The sequence below is a fragment of the Rhinopithecus bieti genome, unplaced genomic scaffold, assembly GCF_001698545.2.
Source record: "Rhinopithecus bieti isolate Rb0 unplaced genomic scaffold, ASM169854v2 scaffold_10315, whole genome shotgun sequence".
Taxonomy (NCBI): Eukaryota; Metazoa; Chordata; class Mammalia; order Primates; family Cercopithecidae; genus Rhinopithecus; species Rhinopithecus bieti.
This window is the reverse complement of record NW_016806560.1, coordinates 754,229-775,168: the sequence shown is the minus strand read 5'-3', so window position 1 is coordinate 775,168 and position 20,940 is coordinate 754,229.

Below are 20,940 nucleotides of genomic sequence, written 5' to 3'. Positions count from 1 at the left end.
AGAGGGACTAGGGCAGAATGATATGGTTTGGCTCCATGTCCCCACCCAAATTTCATGTCAAATTTTAATTCCCAATGTTGGAGGAGAGACCTTGTGGGAGGTGATTCGATCATGGGAGTGGTTTCTAATGGTTTAGCACCATCACCCTAGTGCTGTCTTGTGATAGAATTCTCACAAGATCTGGTTGCTTGAAAGTGTGTAGCACCTTCCTCCTCCTCTTTTTCTCTCTCCTGCCAGCCATGTGAAGACCATGCCTGTTGCCCCTTTGCTTTCTGCCATGATTGTAAGTTTCTTGAGGCCTTCCCAGTCATGCTGCCTATACAGCCTGTGGAACTGTGAGTCAATTAAACCTCTTTTCTTCATAAGTTACCCAATCTCTGGTGTGTCTTTATAGCAGTGTGAGAATGGACTAATACAGAAGGTTACTGGAGCAAATTTCCATTTTGTGTTTATCAACCCACTATGAGGTCGCTCTCCATAAACTGACACATCATAAAACATCTCTAGATGTTGTGCATGCTGAGCTCTCTCCTCCAGGTGTGTTTAACTCCTCTACATTATCTTGCTCTGTGTCTCATCCATTTTTTTCACTTATGCTGCTTCATACCTCCCTGTCCCTGAAAGGCTGAGACTTCTGCCTGAAGGGCCCTGAATCATCTCATCTCTCCAGAGACTATTCAGACATCACCTCCTCCATGAAGCCTTCTCCTTCAGCTGGTAATAGTCAGTAGGTATTTATTGAAAGTTCATTTTGGCTGGGCACTGTGGCTCATGCCTGTAATCCCAGCACTTTGGGAGCCCAAGGCGGGCAGATCACAAGGTCAGGAGATCGAAATCATCCTGGCCATCATGGTGAAACCCATGTCTACTTTTTTAAAAAGTACAAAAATTAGCTGGGTGTGGTTGTGCATGCCTGTAGTCCCAGCTACTTGGGAGCCTGAGGCAGGAGAATTGCTTGACCCTGGGAGGTGGGGGTTGCAGTGAGCCTAGACTGTGACACTGCACTGCAGCCTGGCAACAGAGTGACACTCCATCTCAAAAAAACAAAATAAAATAAAATAAAATAATAAAATAGAAAGCTCACTTCGTGTAGGGTACTATGGTATGTTCTCTTGGGAAACACAAAGAGGCTTTGGAGTCCTGTCATCGAGAGGAGGAGCCCAAGTCATATTCTGAGATACCTACGGGTGTAGGATTCATCTAGAAGTAGAGAGGCATGCTGAGCCACAGCATACTGTGAGCAAGAGTTGGCACATGAATCTGCATAATAATTTGGGAGAATAAGGACACAGGGAAGGGAGTTTACTGACAGCACCACACAGTTTACTTGGGGCATAGGGATTATCAATGGCTTCAGGCCTGCATATCAGACTGAAAAATTTGGATATTTTCTGTAGCTGGTGGTAAGATATTAAAGGTTGTTAAGCATAGAAGTAACAAAGTGAAATTCATTTTCTTACTAGAATGAGCCAGGTGGTCTTATGTATTAATACATTGTCAATATAGTAATCTGGTAAAATAGAATATAAACTTCTTGGCAGAGTGCAATGGCTCATGCCTATAATCTCAGCACTTTGGGAGGCTAACGTAGGAGGATTGTTTGAGGCTAAGAGTTTGAGACAAGCCTGGGCAACATAGTGAGACCTTGTCTCTACTCAAAATTAAAAAAAATAATTAGCTGAGTGTGGTGGCACACACCTGTAGTCTTAGCTCCTCCAAAGGATCAGGTTGGAGGATTCCTGGAGCCCAGGAGTTTGAGACTGCAGTTAGCTAAGATTATGCCACTGCACTGCAGCCCTGGATAACAGTGAGATGATATCCCAGCCCTAAAAATAAATAAATTAATTAATTAATTAATCAATAAGCTAAGCTTCCTGAGGAGTTAGTGGTTTGGGATTTCAATTTTTCAAATTTTTCAAATCCTCCCAAATATATATTGAATTATAGAAAACTGCTGACTTGATGAAGTAATGATAACAGTAACTGCTGACATTTGGTGAACACCTATTATGTACCACACACTGTGCTGACAGTACTACTCTTAGACCTAGGTACCCCCGTGAGGCAAAGCATGTGTGGGGCAAGTGGCTGTGCCCTATGAGAGCCTGCACCAGCCCTCCTCAACTCCAACACCACCCCTGCCTTCTTGCCCATCCTCTGGACCTTGCTACTCTCTCCCCAATGACCCTAAGCCACTTTCAGTTCCAGCACGGCCCTCTTCCCTGGGGGCCTGCTTCTGAGACTGACAGTATCCAAGGGGAGGCTGTTTGCTAAGTGGTGATGAGGGGCAGGGAGAAGAAGGGCAACAAGCAGTGGAGAGGGTGGCTCATTCGTAATCTTCCCTTGAGCCTCACAAATGTATTAGGAGCAGGTCATGTGCTATGTGCTTGAGTTATCTGATTCAATCCTTTAAAAAATCCTGCCAGGTTTCTACATCACACTGAGAAGCAATAGGGCAAAGAAGTTAGGGAGACAGTCTAAGGAGATACAGCATATAATGGTGGAAGGCAGGATGCAAGTCTAGATCTATTTCACATTGTATATTTCAGGACTACCATGTAGCACGACTTCATTCACATCGTTGTCAGGCGAATGTGCTTTCTAGAGTTGGGGACTGCGCAGAGAACATGGCTGCACCAGGTAGCTATGGCTATTAAAAGAAACAATGACTCATTCACAACAGCTGATTCGTTCACTGTGCTTAGCCTCATTTCTCACCTGTGATCCTGATCCTTTCCCCCTTTTGGGTCTGTCTAGAGCCAGCAGCATAGGCTCCTGAGTTTACTGCATCTTTGGTCTGCAGCTCTCCGTTGCACATGTGTGTGCTTGAGAATCCATGTGTCTTTTAATCATGAGGTTTAAAATGGGTAAGCTTATTTCTAGGGAAATGGCAGGAATGCCTCTCCAGGTGGGAGGGCATGACATTTCTGCCACGTGCCGCTTCAGTCCCCCCTTGCCTCCCCCACAAAGGAGTATTTTAATAGAAGGTTAATGGAGAGCACACAGAACAAAAAGAAAACCCTGTCATCGTTATTCCATGTTTTACTGTAATAGAGGTCAGCTCTCCCACGTTCTTCCTAGTATCCATCTTCAAAATGAATTGTTTAGCCTATGAAAACAAAACTAGTTTATTTATGATGACAGAGAAGCTGTAAATGTGCTCCTGATCTGTGCATTGACTAATTAGATTAATTAAGCCTGCATGCATTTCACAACAGGCAGGCAGGTGGCAAATAACATTTGAAATGATTTATATGATATATTCCATCAAGCTTACACTTGATAAATAATAACACATTCAATCCATTAAGATATTGAAGTGGAAGAAGAAAACAGTGCATTTTTGGCCCTGTGCTCCTACCAAAAGAGCAACTGTTGAGGTTAAAACACTAGGCATAATTTACTCTCCTCAAAACAGTGAAGGAGAAAAAACCACACAAGCCAAATCTCAAACTCAAGTTTGTCTCAGTAGTTGCTTGTATGCAGAAGTGGTTTTTTGTTGCTGCAGTGGAACTGAATTTTAGGAATAGAGATGAGATTTGAATCTTAATTAAGTCGTTGCAGCTTGCTACCAAATTTTGCTAGAAGCTCCCATACCATGGTTCTTCACTCATCAATCTGCTTTCTGTGGCTACTCTGGTAAATGAGGGTAAAACTGACTGACTACAAGATCCTTCTTTCTATGATCTTCGAATTTCAACATGCCTAAGAATCACCAGAAATGTACAAGTGCAGATTCCTGGGCCTTTTCCCCAGTAATCTTGATTTTAGGCCAAGATTGAAGGTAGGGCTGGAATGGTCTGCCCTCCAGACCACTTTGGCCTCCAACTCCTTTTGGTTTATTTTCTAAGGGACTCTGAAAAGTTGCTACCACCTGGTTGAGGGCTGCTCTCAAGTTGCCTCCAGGACATCAGGAAACAAATGATTAAGGGGCAGTCCCCTGAGCTACTGCTGCTGTGGTGTAATGGTGGGACATGCCGGTGATGTTGCAATGACTAACGGCAGAAATTGATGTGCCAGACAGACCCTAATCAAAACCTGACACCCTCCCCAGCCCAGAAAGAGATGATAACTTTTTCTATTTCAGCAAAAAGGCAGGTCAAGAGGCAGAAGAGAAGTCTTCAGGAGAGACAATGACAGAGCAGTGCAGCAGCCAGGTAACCGAGGAAAAGGGCAGCCTGAGTGCTACAGAGCGTATCGCCCAAAGCGAAGGCTCTACCAGCATCACTGGACAGCATCTGTATTTAAGCTTTGCACAATCATGTAGCCAGAGATAGAGAATAATCTGATAATTGTAATGAGAATTCTAATTATAAGATGTTATCATTTCATCCCAAACTACATCAGGCAAGGGTGAGCTCGATGGAAAAAGAGACCCTTGAAACGTGAGGGGAGAGAACTTTGCAAAAGACCAGAACAGACGCTCCTCCCTTAATTGTACTGTATAAATTATCACTAATTTCACCATGAGAAGGAAGTAGAAATCGATTTGAGAGACTCCTCAATATCCTTCATAATCCTGACAGTAATTTCTTTTTTCATTACTATTAATATATATTGTTTTCTCCTTCCCTAGTGGAGATTCAGGTCATTTGCAATAAACCCTATAGTTATCTTCAACATGTTCCCAAAGAAAGAACCTCCAGGTATCAATGCATATAGGAATCCTTGATATATACAGAAAAGATTCCAGTTCACAGAGTGGGCAAAACCTTGTAAACAGCATTCTGCTGGAGCATCTTTCCGAATGGGTGAGCTACATCTTTGCACAGTGAAAGGAACGATATCATTCAACTCTGTAAAAATACATTGTAACACATTTAAAATGCCTTACCTCATAAAGCATTGCTGTTAAGATGTTTTTTATCAAGCTATAATGTCAAGATTATATGCAGTTAAGCAATTTTCCGTTAGAAACAAGTGTCTAGTGGGAACCTAGCTCTTGAGCGGTCTGCTCATCTGTAGCTTCATCCTAACAGTGGCTTGCTCTACCCTGGACCTGTCTGGCAGTAGAGAGAGGAAAATTGAATCAGCAGTAAGCTTGGACCGGTGTGTGTGTGTATATGTTTGTGTGTGTGTGTGTGTGTGTGTGTGTGTGTGTGTGAATGGCACATGATTTTGTCCTATCCTTTCAGTTGTTAACCTTAATTAGGCTTCTATGTCTTTATGACTGTTATGTATGTTTTAGGTTTGATTTTATGCTTTGCCAGTTCTTAAAAAGGCTCTTAAGTGTCTTACAATAAAAGACACACAAAAGGTTGGTTTATTAAACATAAATAGAGAATGTCAACTGCACCTAAAGAAAGTGCATTGCTAATCCAAAGGCCATTCATTTTTACTACAATTGAACATTAAATTTTGCTATAAACTTCCTAAAAGCCAGTGCAAACATGGAGATAATATGTATTACAGAATCCCTATCATTTAGAGAAAAAACATCTACCAATTCTTTAAGGCATACAAGTATAAATTCACCTATTTAAAGTATGCATATGACAAAAGTTTGTATGATCACCATTATCACAGTCCATAGAACATTCCGCCATCCCAAAAAGTCCCCTCAGTCCTCTTTACTATCAATCGCCTCCCCTAATCCTGGCCCCTGGGAAGTGCTCTGCTTCCATTCACTACATTTTTCCATTTTCTATAATTTCACATATAGGAAATCACACAATATGTAGTTTTTCATGTCTGGTTTCTTTCACTGAATATGATGCTTTTGAGATTCAGGTATGCTGTTTTATATACCAGCAGTGTGTTCCTTTTTATTGCTGAGTAGGATTTCATTGTAGATGTGAATCACCATTTGTTTATCCATTAATCTTTTTCAATGTTTGGCTATTATCAATGAAACCATAATGAATTTCCATGTGCAAGTGTTTGTATGGAGACATGTTTTCATTTCTCTTGGGTAAATGTCTAAGAATTGTTCCACATCCTTGTTAGGCTTCGTATTGTTGGGTTTTTTGGTTTTAGCTGGTCTAGTGATTGTGTAATGGTATCTCTTTGTGGTTTTAATTTGTATTTTCCTAATGACTGATGATATTGAGCATTTTTTCATATGTTTATTTGCCATTCTTTTTTTGATAAGTGCTCACATTTTTGCAAACTTCTAATCAAGTCATTTGCCTTATTTACAGTGATATTGGCTTTGCTTTTATTCAATAGAATCTTGTTCATCAATAGAAATCAGTCTGGACTAAAAATTCATTTTCAAACTTAAACATAAGCTACATGGTATAGGAGTAAGACGTCAGAAAGCGAACGACGTATTTTAAAATTCTAACTAAAACAAGAACATATAACCCAACAAATCACAAATGTTCTTAGGTGTCTCAGGACAAAATTTAAAAAAAAAAGATAGGGTAGAATATAAACCACATCTCAGTTCAGAGTCAGGACTGACAATAAGGTTTCTCATTTGGGGATCCATGGATCCCCAGATTAATAAAGCTAATTCAATGGGCAGACTAAGATTTTATCAGGGATCTGAGGGCATGTGGTTACTTACAGAGCACCTAAAGGCAGACACAGAAGGCTGAAATTGGCGTTTCCATGCCAGTTTTCCCAGGTGCCAACCCAGTTGTCCTCTGGTGGCCACCTCTTGTCTTTGCATGATTCTTCCTCAATAGGTGGAGAAAGCAACCTCCAGCCAACAGAACCTCCTGAGAGGGCCGACAGAACATCACCAACCAAGGCAGAGTTGACACCTGGTGTGTGGTGTGTGCTCCACGGATGCTACCTTTACATTTGTACTGGGTACATTTCTTATATTTTGGGTACTGAGGGGCAGCTTCAGGACCCTGGAATGTCCCAACTGTTTATCAGAAGGCATTTCTGAGTCAACAGCCAGTGGGGAAAAGATCTCAAAAAGAGACCAAGAATAACAAAGGTAAATGTAATCTATATCTGTATTTGTTTTTAACATGCTGTCCAGGAGTGCAGGGGTCGGAAAAATCATTTTAAAATAGTATTCCTGTTTCTCTTGAGAGATTCACTTGAATTCACCTTTGAAGACAAATTGTACTTTGGTTCAGGAAAGCTATCTTAGTGGGCTCCTTGGATTACTTCAAGTTAAAGCTCAGAAAGGAATCAACTGGCCCTTTCAACATGGAGCAGGGGCAGGGCCCAAGGACAAAACACCACCATCATGGTCCCATGGAATGTTTTCATCTGTGTATTCCAGTCACACAGTAATCAGTTCAACCTTTATGAATTTATTTTCATATGTCATCCCCTTCTATTATCTCTCCATTTCAGACTATCCCTGTTGGAATAGAAAGGAACAACGCTAGAACTAAATAAATCTGAATAATGTATGGACTTCAGTTAGCAATAATGATCAGAATTGACTTTTTTCTTTTTTTTTTGAGACAGGGTCTCTTTCTGTCGCCAAGGCTGAGTGCAGTAGTGCGATCTCGGTTCACTGCAACCTCCAACTCCCAGATTCAAGCGATTCTCCCACCTCAGCCTCCCGAGTAGCTGGGACTACAGGCGTGCACCACCACGCTCTGCTAATTTTTGTATTTTTTTGATAGAGACGGGTTCCACCATGTTGGCCAGGTTAATCTTGAACTCCTGACCTCAAGTGATCTGCCCACCTCAGCCTCCCAAAGTGCTGGGATTACAGGTATAAGCCACCGTGCCCAGCCAATATTGATTTTGTAATTATGCACACATAACATACCATCTTAGAAATTTTTCTGTAAATCCAAAGCTGTTCTACAAACATTTTTTTTTTTTTTTTCAAAAAAGGAACAATGCTTTCATGAAGACACATCTGTGAACCCTGGGTTAGACAAACTTCACTGGTTTTTCCATTTTTCTTAGCTCTAGTTATGTTTACCTTCACATGTTTGAGAACAAATAGAAACAGTGGGATGAAGAATTGCTGTTGTATGTTGCCTTGCAGGGATGTAGCTTGGTGAGAATAATGTAGGGGAGCGGCATGATGCCTGCCAAAGGCTGCATATAATTTATGATGATTTCCTTGTTTACTTTTCAAAGCAATTGACTTGCCTATAAAGGAGCCAAAAATTATGTAGTTTCTGTCTCCTATTAGCTTATTAATTCCTTGTAGGTATAAGTCAGACCTTCTCATTCTTTTGTGTAGCACATAGTACCCTGTATTCAGTAGGTCCTGTGTGAATAGCTGTGATTTGAATTAACGTTATAAACAGAGGTATTGATGGCCATAGAACAGTCCATACATCTAATATGAGAAAACATATAAGAGCCCATTTAGATTCTTATCAGTTAACTATAACAAATGCTTGCTACATCCTTTAAAATTAACTGCCATTAAAATTACTAAGACAATTAACTCTACATTATGAATTCATCATATTGAAAGAACTTCTCCACCCAGAAAAAATAGAAAGTTTTCAGTTCAACAAGTGAAAACCATATTTTGAAAGATTAATTTCCATCTTTTTGACATCCTTGTCACTCAAAGCTAGAAAACTTGATTTAGGGGTTTCAAGCCCTGTCACTTAGAACAAATTTCAAGCTGTGGATGTCTATGCAAAATTTCGGAGGTAATGTTTTCCTGGCCAAATTGTTGCGGCCTTCGAAATAGAATTTGCAGCATAGACTCTGGCAGGTTCTAAATGTAGCAGATTGAATATTGATATAGTGTCAAAAGAGTTCCATAATTAAAGGTTTTTCTTTACAGCATTTCCCTTCACCCAATCATTAATTCAACAAATATTTATGGAGCACCACTTATTTGCCAGGCATTGCATTAGCAAGTCTTTTCTGTCTCCTGAATCAGATAAGTTAGTGAAATGAATGAATGAGCAAATGAATGAATGAATGAGTGACTAAGAAGATGCCTCCTATAACCACATTACTCCATGGCTTCCAAGCCCATTCCAGTGCTGAATGTGAAGAGACATGGAAACATACAAAAAACTCCTGATGGCCGGGCACGGTGGCTCACGCCTATAATCCCAGCACTTTGGGAGGCGAAGGGGGCCAGATCACAAGGTCAGGAGATCAAGACCATCCTGGCTAACATGGTTAAACCCCGCCTCTACTAAAAATACAAAAAAAAAAGGAAAAATAGCCAGGCGAGGTGGCGGTGCCTGTAGTCCCAGCTACGCGGGAGGCTGAGGCAGGAGAATGGCGTGAACCCGGGAGGCGGAGCTTGCAGTGAGCCGAGATCGCACCCCTGCACTTCAGCCTGGGCGACAGAGCAAAACTCTGTCTCAAACAAAACAAAACAAAAAAAAAAACAAACAAAAACTGCCGACTTAGAAAGCCTTCTTTGGAAGCCCAGGGAAGTGAAGTCCCTATGATTCCACTGGGATATGTTTTCTAACAACCCCTACTTCGGCCTCCACCACTTTCTTGCCCCTCTCCGACCCTTCCAGATTCCAAACTACTAAGACAGATGGAAAAGAGAAAGCTCTTTTATACAGGGAGCTGGGTATCTTCAGCTGAGTTCTTGCCTTTCTCTTCTCTCCTTTAGTCTCCACCTCCAAGCCTAAAAAAGTTTTCCCTTTTCCATCTGTCAGGAACTGCTCTTAAATCATGTTCATCTTTATGAGAGACCTGAGGCTCACTTACATGGCCAGGTCTCTGTTTTTTATTGTTGTTAATGTTTGTTTGCTACTTTTAGCTTTACATTATGAAGAACTTAGAACACACGAAAACGAAACAAAATAGTATAATAAACCTTCAAGTACCCATAACTCACCACCAAACCTATCCACCAGGGACCAATCCCACCCTAACCATCCACTTTCCCACCATTATATTATTTGGAAGAAAATCCACAGAATCATCTATTTTTAGTTATACCCTGAACTTAATAACAGAAGGCTAGGTGAGAGAACCTCAGAAAGCGGGAGAAGACTGAAAGGTAATTAAAAATACTTCATTCACTTACAGTAGAATAATTGAAGAAGGGAAAGGATTAACAAAAGCACTCAGCTTTGAGAGGAAAATGGGTGAAGACAGCCCCAGGAACACAGGAATGATAATATTCTAAATTCTTTATTGTCATTTACTTCAGCAATGTTCACAGCATCCTTACCAGGAATAGATCCCATATCAAAAAACCACTTTCTTTGCTCATTCAAAAGGAGAAACTCTTTATCCATTAAAGTTTTATCATGAAATTCCAGCAATTCAATCACATATTCAGGCTTCACTACTAATTGTAATTCTCTTGCTTTTCCACCACAGCTTCAGTGACTTTCTGCACTGAAGTCTTGAACCCCTCGAAGTCATCCATGAGAGTTAGAATCAACCTTTTTTTCCTGCCAGGCGTGATGGCTCACACCTGTAATCTCAGCACTTTGGGAGGCTGAGGAGAACGGATCGCTTGAGCTCAGGACATCGAGACCAGTCTAGGCAAAATGACAAAACTCTGTCTCTAAAAAAAATACTAAAATTAGCCAGGCATCATACCTGTAGTTCCAGATACTCGGGAGTCTGAGGTGGATGGATCACTTGAGCTCAGAAGGTCAAGACCACAGTGAGTGGAGACTGTGCCACTGTACTCCAGCTTGCACAATGGGAGTAGATCCTATTTCAAAAAAAAAAAAAACAGAAACAAATAAAAGGAGAATCAACTTTTTCAAAACTTCTGTCATTGTTGATCTCCTCCCATGAATTACGAATGTTCTTAATATCATCTAGAATGGTGAATCCTTTGTATAAGGTTTTCAATTTCCTTTGTCCAGATCCATCAGAGGAATCACCATCTATGGCAGCTATAGCCTCACAAGATGTATTTTTTAACTCAGATGTTAAACTCAAAATGACTCCTTGACCCATGGGCTTTTGAATGGATGTTGTGTTAGCAGGCTTGAAAACAACATTAATCTCCTTGTACATTTTCATCAAACCTCTTGGGTAACCAGGTACATTGTCAATGGGCAGTAATATTTTGAAAGGACTCTTTTTTTCTTAGAAGTAGGTCTCAAAAATCAGCTTAAAATATTCAGGAAACCATACTGTAAATAGACGTGCTGTTACCTAGGCTTTGTTATTCCGTTTAGAGAGCACAGACAGAATACATTAAGTGTAATTTTTAAGAGCCTAGGATTTTCAGAATGCTAAATAAGCATTAGCTTCAACTTAAAGTCACCAGCTGCATTAGCCCCTAATGCTTATGGACAATGCGCCTGTCACCTAAGAGCTCTGATGGAGATATGCAAAGAGATTAATGTTGTTTTCACATCTAATATAACATCCATTCCACAGCCCATGGGTCAAGAAATTCAGCCTGTCCTTTGAATTTCAAAGCCAGGCATTGACTTCTCTCCAGCTATGAAAGTTCTAGATGACACCTTCTTATGATATAAAGCTGTTTTGTCTCCATTGAAAATCTATTGTTTGGTGTAACCACCTTCATTAATGATCTTAGCTAGAGCTTCTGGATAACTTACTGCAGCTTCTACATCTATACTTTCAGCTTTACCTTGCAACTTTATGTTATGGAGATTGCATCCTTACTTAAACCTCATGAGCCAACTTCTGCTACCTTCCAACATGTTTTTGTGGCTTCCTCAGCTCTCTTACTTTTGATAGATTTGAAGAGAGTTAAGGGCTTGCTCCGGATTAGGCTTTACCTTAATGAAATGTTGTGCCTGGTTTGGTCTTCTAACCAAATAAGCAATAAGCCTGTTTCACATTCTTACCATTCATGTGTTTCCTGGAGAAGCACATTTAATTTCCTTCAAAAGCTTTTTCTTTGCATTCACAGTTTAGCTAACTGTTTGGCATAAAGGGCCTAGTTTTGGCCTATCTCACATTTTAACATGCCTTCCTCACTAAGCTTAGTTAATTCTAGCTTCTGATTTAAAGTGAGAGATGTGTTACTCTTCCTTTCACTTGAACACTTAGAGGACATTATAGGGTTATTAGCTAACCTAACGTCAATATTGTTGTGTCTCAGGGAATAGGAAGGCCTGAGAACCTGAGAGACATGAAGGAACAGCAGGTGGGTGGAGCAGTCAGAACACACACATATTTATCCATTGACTTTGCCATCTTACATGGGTATGGTTCATTGTACCCCAAAACAATTACAATAGGAACATCAAAGATCACTGATCATGGATTGATATGCTTTGAGTGTCCCCACCTGAATCGCATCTTGAATTGTAGTTCCCATGATTCCCACGTGTTGTGGGAAGGACCTGGTGGGAGATAATTGAATCATGGAGGTGGTTTCCCTCGTACCATTCTCGTTGTAGTGAACAAGTCTCACGAGATCTGATGGTTTTATAAGGGATTTCTCCTTTCACTTAGCTCTCATTCTTTCTTGCCTGCCGCCATGTGAGATGTGCCCTTTGCTTTCCACCCTGATTGTGAGGCCTCCCCAGCCACGTGGAACTGAGAGTCCATTAAACCTCTTTTTCTTTATAAATTACCCAGTCTCAAGTATGTCTTTATCAGCAGTGTGAAAACAGACTAATACATAGATCACTATAACAGATAAAATAATAATGAGAAAGTATGAAATATTGTGAGAATTACCAAAATGTAAGACAGAGACACAAAGTGAGCACAGGCTGTTACAAAATGGCACTGATAGTCTTGCTCAATAAATGGCCACAAACTTGCAATTTCAATGTCTAAGAAACACAACAAAGTGAAATACAGTAAAACTAGATATGCCTATAGATGGTGGGCATGCATTGAGCAAAGAGGACATTTCAAGAGACAGACCACAACTGATTTTGATTACCGTGAACCTCAGTCATGCAAGGTAATATGAGGCTAAATGACCTTGAACAGTTTTCTTCACTCTTTGCCTCAGTTTTTTGGTACATAAAGTCATAGTAATAATATTCACCTTCCCAGGCTGGCTGCAAGGATTAACAGAAGAAGTGTATGTAAAGTGCCTTACATCCTGCCCAGCTTGTAGTAGGGAATAAGTAAAATGGTTGTAATTATTATTGTTATTACTACAGACCAGGTCTCCAAGTGAATATAAAGAGATTATTATCAGAAGCAAAAAGACATCCAGGGTCACTGATTGTGATAAATTGCTGTGATTGTGAAATGAAAACACCTTGCCTTTACTATTTCTTAAAAGGAAAGATCCAAAAGATACAAAGGTTTTTATTATTTCCAATAACAATTGAATACACTTTCTCTCCAATCCTGAAATTCACTAAGAGCTAAACTGAGGAGGGTAATGAGGTTACTAAAAAGAGAAAAATTGAAAAGCACAAAAAACTCACTGACCTAGAAAGTGAAATGTTTTGAGTGGTTTTGTCAAATTAGGGTAGATATCATTCCCATTTCTGGTTCTTGTTTGAAAGAGAAGCCAATACAATTGGTGTAAAGAGGAAAATTGTCCCAATGAATGGTTCCAGCCTTCTAAATCTAGCATCTAACAATGTGACAGTACAGTGTCTCTATTTGCTGAAGTCTAGGCAAATGCTACTGCGGTTACAGCTGGAAAAGATTGGCAGTGAAAAGAGAACGACAATTCTGGATAAACACTACTGAGAATTTATCTGAGGATTCATTCAGTACTTTAGATAAAATTGTCTCTGCCTCAACTTGCAGCTTGTCAGGCATGATTTTTTTGTTGTTGTTGTTGTTATGAAAGATATAACTCACTGTAGAAAAGAGTTGTATAAAGAATGGCTCAGAGACATGTAAGCCAGTAAAATGCAGAAATTTCATACAGCCAAATTGTGAGGCTTCTGGAACCAGAAAACATCTGGTTACAGATCCAGATGATCTAGAGAGGTCTATGCTGTATTTCTCTCTTTCCTTGCTGCAAATCATTGTGCTATCCCATGCAGATGAGTTTGTATTATCTCTACTCTCAGCTGGATTAAGTTTTGAAAATTTACTCAGTAACCTGAGCCACACACACACACACAAATAGAAAAATTGATAGGGGTAGTCAGGTAAAGCATAATATTCTGCATTTTTGTGTGTTTCTGACCATCTGCTCCTGTGTCGTTACCTTATGAAGGTAATGGAAAAAGCAAAGGGTGTGCAATGAGGAGCCCGGCCATGTATACCACAGGGGCAATCTTTTAGCAAAGAGGTATCCACTGTTTTCATCATGATGAAACTTCACCCAAAACATCATCAGAACAAATCTCTAAGCACTTGAAGGCAAGAATTATATTTTATTTAGAATTTTATTCTTAAGGCCTTTTACTCTGTGTAGACTCAAGAAATAGTCAGTGAATGTAGACAAATGGACACATGAATGAGAGACACACATGTGATAACACAATCAAATTCTAAATAGCCTCCAGCTTTGATCAGGAGCAGGCATTTTTAGTACTTGTCATTATGGCCAGACAAGATCTGGAATAAATCTCACTTTCTTACACCAGAGAGGCTAACACTGAGAACTGGAGGGAGACTGATTACAAAAGGTGGGAACTCTTCCTTTTAGCTAACCTCTTGAATTTGTGCTGAGCTTTGAGAAGAACTAGGATTCATTGAAAAAATGTACTTTGCCCTTACTCCATCATCTCTTTAAAATCTCCAGTGATGTTCAGACTGGGAGAATTGGAGAGAGTTAAAGTCTATGCAAAATCTATGATTCCAAAGTGGGGAAAAATTCCTTTTAGACTTGGTGTGGTTGGGCAGGTAGCTCTTGATTCCATGCAGGCTTTATTGCTTCTCATATAATGAGGAAATTCCATGTGTTAGTCTATTTATGCATTGCTACAAAGGAGTACCTGAGGCTGGGTAATTGATAAAGGAAAGAGGTTATTTTGGCTTATGGTTCTGGAGGCTGTACAGGAAGCATGGTGCCTGTATTTCTGGTGAGGCCACAGGAAGCTTCCAATCATAGTGAGAGTTAAAGGGTGAGCACATGTATCACATGGAAAGAGAGGGAGTAAGAGAGAGGAGAGGACCCAGACTCTTTTAAACAAGCTTTTTCAACTCTAACTGAGCCAGAACTCACTTATCAGCGAAGGGATGGTGATAAATCATTCATGAGGGATCTACCTCATGATCCAATCATCTCCCACCAGGCCCCACCTCCAACATTGGGAATCACAGTTCAACATGAGATTTGGAGGGGACACACATCCAAACCAGATCACTTCAATACAAAGTGCTAAGCTCCAGCATGGGAGAGAGAACCTGGGGATTGGCCTTGTAATCTCTGCTTATTTTGATCTAACCCCTTCCCTCCCTCATTACTCTTAGTCCTTTCTCTCTTGTTTTTCCTTTGATACCAACCAGGCTCCCAACCTCTAACCTGAGTCCTACCAGGGACTGTGCCCATATTAGGCAGCCAGAGGATTTCTCTTGCCTCTCAACTTTTTCCTGTTCTTGGCAGTAACCCATTCTGGGCAGCCTGAGCAAACTGCTCTTGCCAACCCTGCTTGGACAACCCATGATAGCCCTGGAAACTGTGATGCCAACTTTTCAAGTTTATTTTGACTCTTGGCCCATTGACTGGTTGAGTGCTAAATATGAGTAAATGATAACAGGTTTAGCTACTAATTGGTACCACCAACATCCACTTTTCATAGTCCCTCTTATTCCATGATGCCATTACTAACAATCACTTTAACATTTTTATTATGGAAAATGTCAAATATATCTAAAAGTAGAATGGAGTAATGAACTAGCATCCACTCCTCAGACAACTTCACAATTACTTTTAGGTTTTGACTATAAAATAGTTGCATACCCAGCAAATCTCTTCAATATTGCAGAATTACATTTTTGACTAATGCTGTATTTTCAACTTGGCAATTTTGGCAGCCCTGGCTTTTTTTTGTTTGTTTGTTTTTGAGATGGAGTCTTGCTCTGTTGCCCAGGCTGGAGTTCAGTGGCGCGATCTCGGCTCACTGCAAGCTCCACCTCCCGGGTTCACGCCATTCTCCTGCCTCAGCCTCCAGAGTAGCTGGGACTATAGGCGCCCGCCACCACGCCTGACTAATTTTTTTGTATTTTTAGTAGAGACAAGATTTCACCATGTTAGCTAGGATGGTCTCGATCTTCTGACCTTGTGATCCACCTGCCTCGGTCTCCCAAAGTGTTGGGATTACAGGCATGAGCCACCGCACCCAGCCAGCCCTGGCTTTTAAGACCATATCTTTCCTGGCTCAGTAGTGATAGACCATTCCTCCCATCCAACTTAGTTTAAACTGCTTAAGTAAATCTCCTCAAGATATTATGTTTTGCTCCCTTTCTTAAAATAGGAGGTGATATAAAAGGTCATAAAAATGTTCATTCATCAGGTCAGTCTTTGCAGTCCCCGTTTTTGTCTGTGATAGCAATTTGGCAGGAGAGCCTGCTTATTGCCTCTGAACTCAACCACAAAAAGACCAGCAAGGTAACACAAACCATGCCAGCCTCCCTTAATAATTAATTACATGACCCATCCATGAATTTATCTAAACATTTTTGAAGCTATTTCTATTTCTAGCCGGTACCAGTTCTGAATAAGCCTGGTAGACACCATGGAGATAACAGAGTAGCCTCGTGAGATGACGGGGCAGATAATGGAACACACGTACACAGGCATTTCACTCCTCCAGGCACCTCTTGGTTTAAACGGACCCCAAAGCCAACAGTAGAGTTAGCAGTTAAACCAATCAAACCTTTTCTTCATTATTAAAGGGCTTATCACCTAAGCCAATAAATCCTCACACAGTCAAAGGTGAGTCAATTTCTGAAAAACTAAAGTTACTGTAAGGTATGCTGTAACCCGCAGTGCAATCTAGACTTGACTTGTGGAGATAAGGTGCATGTATGTAAGAGCTCTTCCCACCCTTATCTCCAATAACCCTAACCTGGATATTTATCTTCATTAAGGTGGAGATGAATATTATGTGTGTGTGTATATAAGTATGTATATATTTCTTTTGCTTTTGCTTCTTGAGGTTAAATATAATTCTGAAGGTGATGCACTTGCATCCTCAAACAGGCTTGCTAATTTTACAAACAAACTAAACCTTTAACATTACCACAGAAGCTGATCTATATCCCTTTTCCTGCCCCCTCCTTTTCCTAATGCATGAAGCACTCATCTTTAGTAAGATGGGATGGGAAGAGGGGACCGTCAGGAGATAAAAGTGATCGACTATGGGCATAGTTCAGCAAAATATGCATCCAAGAAGAAAAATTCAAAGAGCATACCATATTGACAATGGGTTCTAAGAAACATATATAAAGAACAAACACTTGTGTATTACGTGTGATCACATTTTGAACTAACTTGAATTAAATCAGAAAAGTATGGTATAAAATACTAATAACGTCTCACTTTAAGGACAAATCTTATATAATAGCAGTTCCTCCATATTAAAAATTCATTCATTTGAAACTGTGTTCATGCTGTTGTCACTAAACAGTACTGTTTTTATGGATACACCAAAATAACTGTCATCCATCAACAGATTTTGTCTCGAATGGTACGAATTTCAATGAGCCACAAAAGCACCTCTTGAACCAAATGCAAAATTTTGTATTGCTAACAGATGACATGCTTAGCTGACTCAATGAATTTCTCTCCCAGAAGCTGTAGGCAATTCCTTAATGGCCACAGGGGTAATGACTGTCTGTCTGTCCAAGTGTGAACTGGGGCACAGTCAGTCAGGCAGAGAACAAAACTAAATGATTAGGAAGGTCAGTTTTGCAGCTTAATCACAGAGGGAACTGTGACTCCGCAGCTGCCAACCATATTCTAGGACCGAGACTCTATGCCCCAAGGGAAAGAAGAACAGAGGGCCGTGTATTTTGTCCGCCATGGGAGACTTGCTGTGACCTACATAATTATGTGACGGTGGTAAGCTGTAAGGCAGTGGCTCTGCCCTGTTACAAGAGCACCTGTTTTGCATGTGCTGTTCCCTTTGACTGGAATGCTCTCACCTCCAAGGCACATTCCTCATCCTGCAGATTTCAGCTCTTCCCCAGGGAAGCAACTCCCATCTGCGCCATGTTCCTTTAATTTAGGCATGCTCAGAGGGCAGGTTATAGGCAATTTATGTTGTCTGTAAATACTTGTAAATACTTCAACATACATAGAGTGATGTTTGTCTTGATCTGCATCTTGGAGATGTTTAATTCATAGTAGAAGGGCCTTAATCGAAAATACACACTCAAGACATGATTAGTGAGCATTTGAAAACTAATAGAAAATCTACACTCAAAGCATCGACACAAAGTCTTCAATGATCTCTATCTCTATTCCACCAGAGGGTTTAATAATCAGCATTTAAAAAATATTATTAAAATATTAATCATACTTTTATAGTTTTAAAATAATGTTTCATTAACTTAATGAGTGGCATTTTAAACAGTGTGGACTGGCTAGAAATCTTGTACAAGTTCTCTTGCCTTCACAGAAACAAAATAAAGAATTGAGCAAGGCCAGCAGCATGAACTCTTCAGAAGGCTGCCTTAGGTTTAGAAGTCCATCTGGTTCTGAGTGCAGAAGCTTAAAGAGGATGCTGATACCTGAATCCTGGTGTCTGAATATTATCACATTAATTTCAAGTGAATCTTTTGTGTCATGTGCTTTGTCAGAGCATTTAAAAGCCTTGCTGCCAGGCGCAGTGGCTCATGCCTATAATCCCAGAACTTTGGGAGGCCAAGCCGGGCGAATCCCCTGAGGTCAGGAGTTCGAGACAAGCATGGCTAACATGGTGAAACCCTGTCTCTACTAAAAATTCAAAAATTAGCGGGCGTGGTGGTACGCACCTGTAATTTCAGCTATTTGGGAGGCTGAGGCAAGAGAATCACTGGAACCTGGGAGATGGAAGTTGCAGTGAGCCAAGATCACGCCACTGCACTCTAGCCTGGGGCATAAAGCGAGACTCTGTCTCAAAAATAAATAAATAAAAAAATAAAATTTAAAAGCCTTGCTGCTCAAAGTGTAGTGTAGAGACACTAGCATCAGCAATACCTGGGAGGTGGCCAGAAATGTCAACTCTCAGGCCCCATTCCAGACAGACCACATTTTGACAAGATCCCCAGTGACTCCTATGGCATCTGAGTCACACTGCCTACATTTAACAGCTGAAGGCTGGGACTTCATCAAGTTTACAGACCAGGTTATATGGATGCTCTTTTTTTTTTTTTCTTTTTGGATGCCAGTCAGCTGATAATCATTTGTGTGACAGAATTCCATCTGAGGCTTACTGTCACTGTAACTGACATCTGGCGGTGAGAAGGTAAGTGTGGAGAACTGCAAACCTCTCCAACCTTAATTATTGAAGCCCACTTTTATCTACCGTAAATCACCTTATCATTGTGAACTACCAAACTGTCTTAGGTGAGTTTGCAACTTTTTTTGTTTTGCATTGTGTCTCAATTTGTAATTTTACATTGACCCTGTGATTACGTTGTTAATGCGTGTCTCCTCTGGTATACAATAGGTTCTTAGCAGAAACAGATTTTATTTTGTTTCTCTTCCGCCTCTCTGGTCAAGCATCTAGTGCTGTTACTAGTAGACACACAATATTTAAATATTATTGAAGGAAAGGAATGTGTGTGATTTTCTGAGCAGGTAGAGGAAATGCATTTAAGTTTTTGTGAGCTTTAGAACTTTGAACTGACTCTTGGTTGCTGAATAAATAACTTCCATTGTAATTTACCCCCAAACAGCCAAACAAACATTTCTCATGATCATATCTTGTACACTTCTAGTGTCACTACCATGAAGCCTAGGATATGGAGGATTAATCATAAAACTTTTCTTTTCTTTTGTTTTCTTTCTTTTTTTTTTTTTGTATTTGTTTTGTTTTGGTTGCTTATCTTTTTTTGGTTGGAGTTTGCTAATCAGGTAAGTACAAGTTTAATAATCATGGAATGTATGACTACAGTGTTAAAAGGAACATTGACAAATTATTTGATGACTTCAATGCATTGTTCTGGGCTCAAGGTGGCAGACAGCCATTTTACCAGAGGGAGGAACGCCAGCCAGTGGTGACACACAGATGCCTTCTCCCAAACCCAGTCTTGTGAAATAGAAAGTCTTATCAGAAATATGTAATCAATTTAAGCTTATTTTATGCAAATTACACCTTGTTAAGAAAGCCTGTGAACAAAGTCTCTAAAAACAAGATTCTACAGGATTTTTTGGCACTACTGTGATAGGCAGTATTAAATGCCAGCAGACTTGCATATTTAAAATATTTAATGATGGGGAAAATATAAAATTAATTGTCTTGGTGAGAAAAACCTGTCAGAGAGATAATTTATTAAAAACTATTTTGGAAAATTGTTACATAAAACATTTCTAAATAAGAGAGAATGATCTATCTAATAATAGGCCTTGAAACTATACCAGAGTGGGGCCAAATTAAAATTTATACTGAGCTCCAATCCAAATAATAGATGAAATAAATTTTACCTATAATACACAATTGATTGCTTATGGCAGTCTTAGGCCATAAGAATGGCTTGCCAGCCCTTATTTGCAGTATCTTATATGAACTTTATTTAAGGGAAGGGAAGTACCTTAAATCCTCCAACCATGCCTGCAAAAGATGTTTTTCAAAAGAATGAGCTCTTGTTCATATGGTTTATTTCAAGATAGCTCTTATATAGGACTACCTTCATTACTATTCTATTTTTTTTTTTTTTTTTTTTTTTTTTTTTTTTTTTTTTTTTTTGGAGACGGAGTCTTGCTCTTTCGCCCGGGCTGGAGTGCAGTGGCCGGTTCTCAGCTCACTGCAAGCTCTGCCTCCCGGGTTCACGCCATTCTCCTGCCTCAGCCTCCGGAGTAGCTGGGACTACAGGCGCCCGCCACCTCGCCCGGCTAGTTTTTTGTATTTTAGTAGAGACGGGGTTTCACCGTGTTAGCCAGGATGGTCTCGATCTCCTGACCTCGTGATCCGCCCGTCTCGGTCTCCCAAAGTGCTGGGATTACAGGCTTGAGCCACCGCGCCCGGCCTACTATTCTATTTTTAGGATTGAAGATTTCTTCCTGTTTTCAAAACCACATGCATAAGCAAAGAAATACTCAGGAAAGAAATT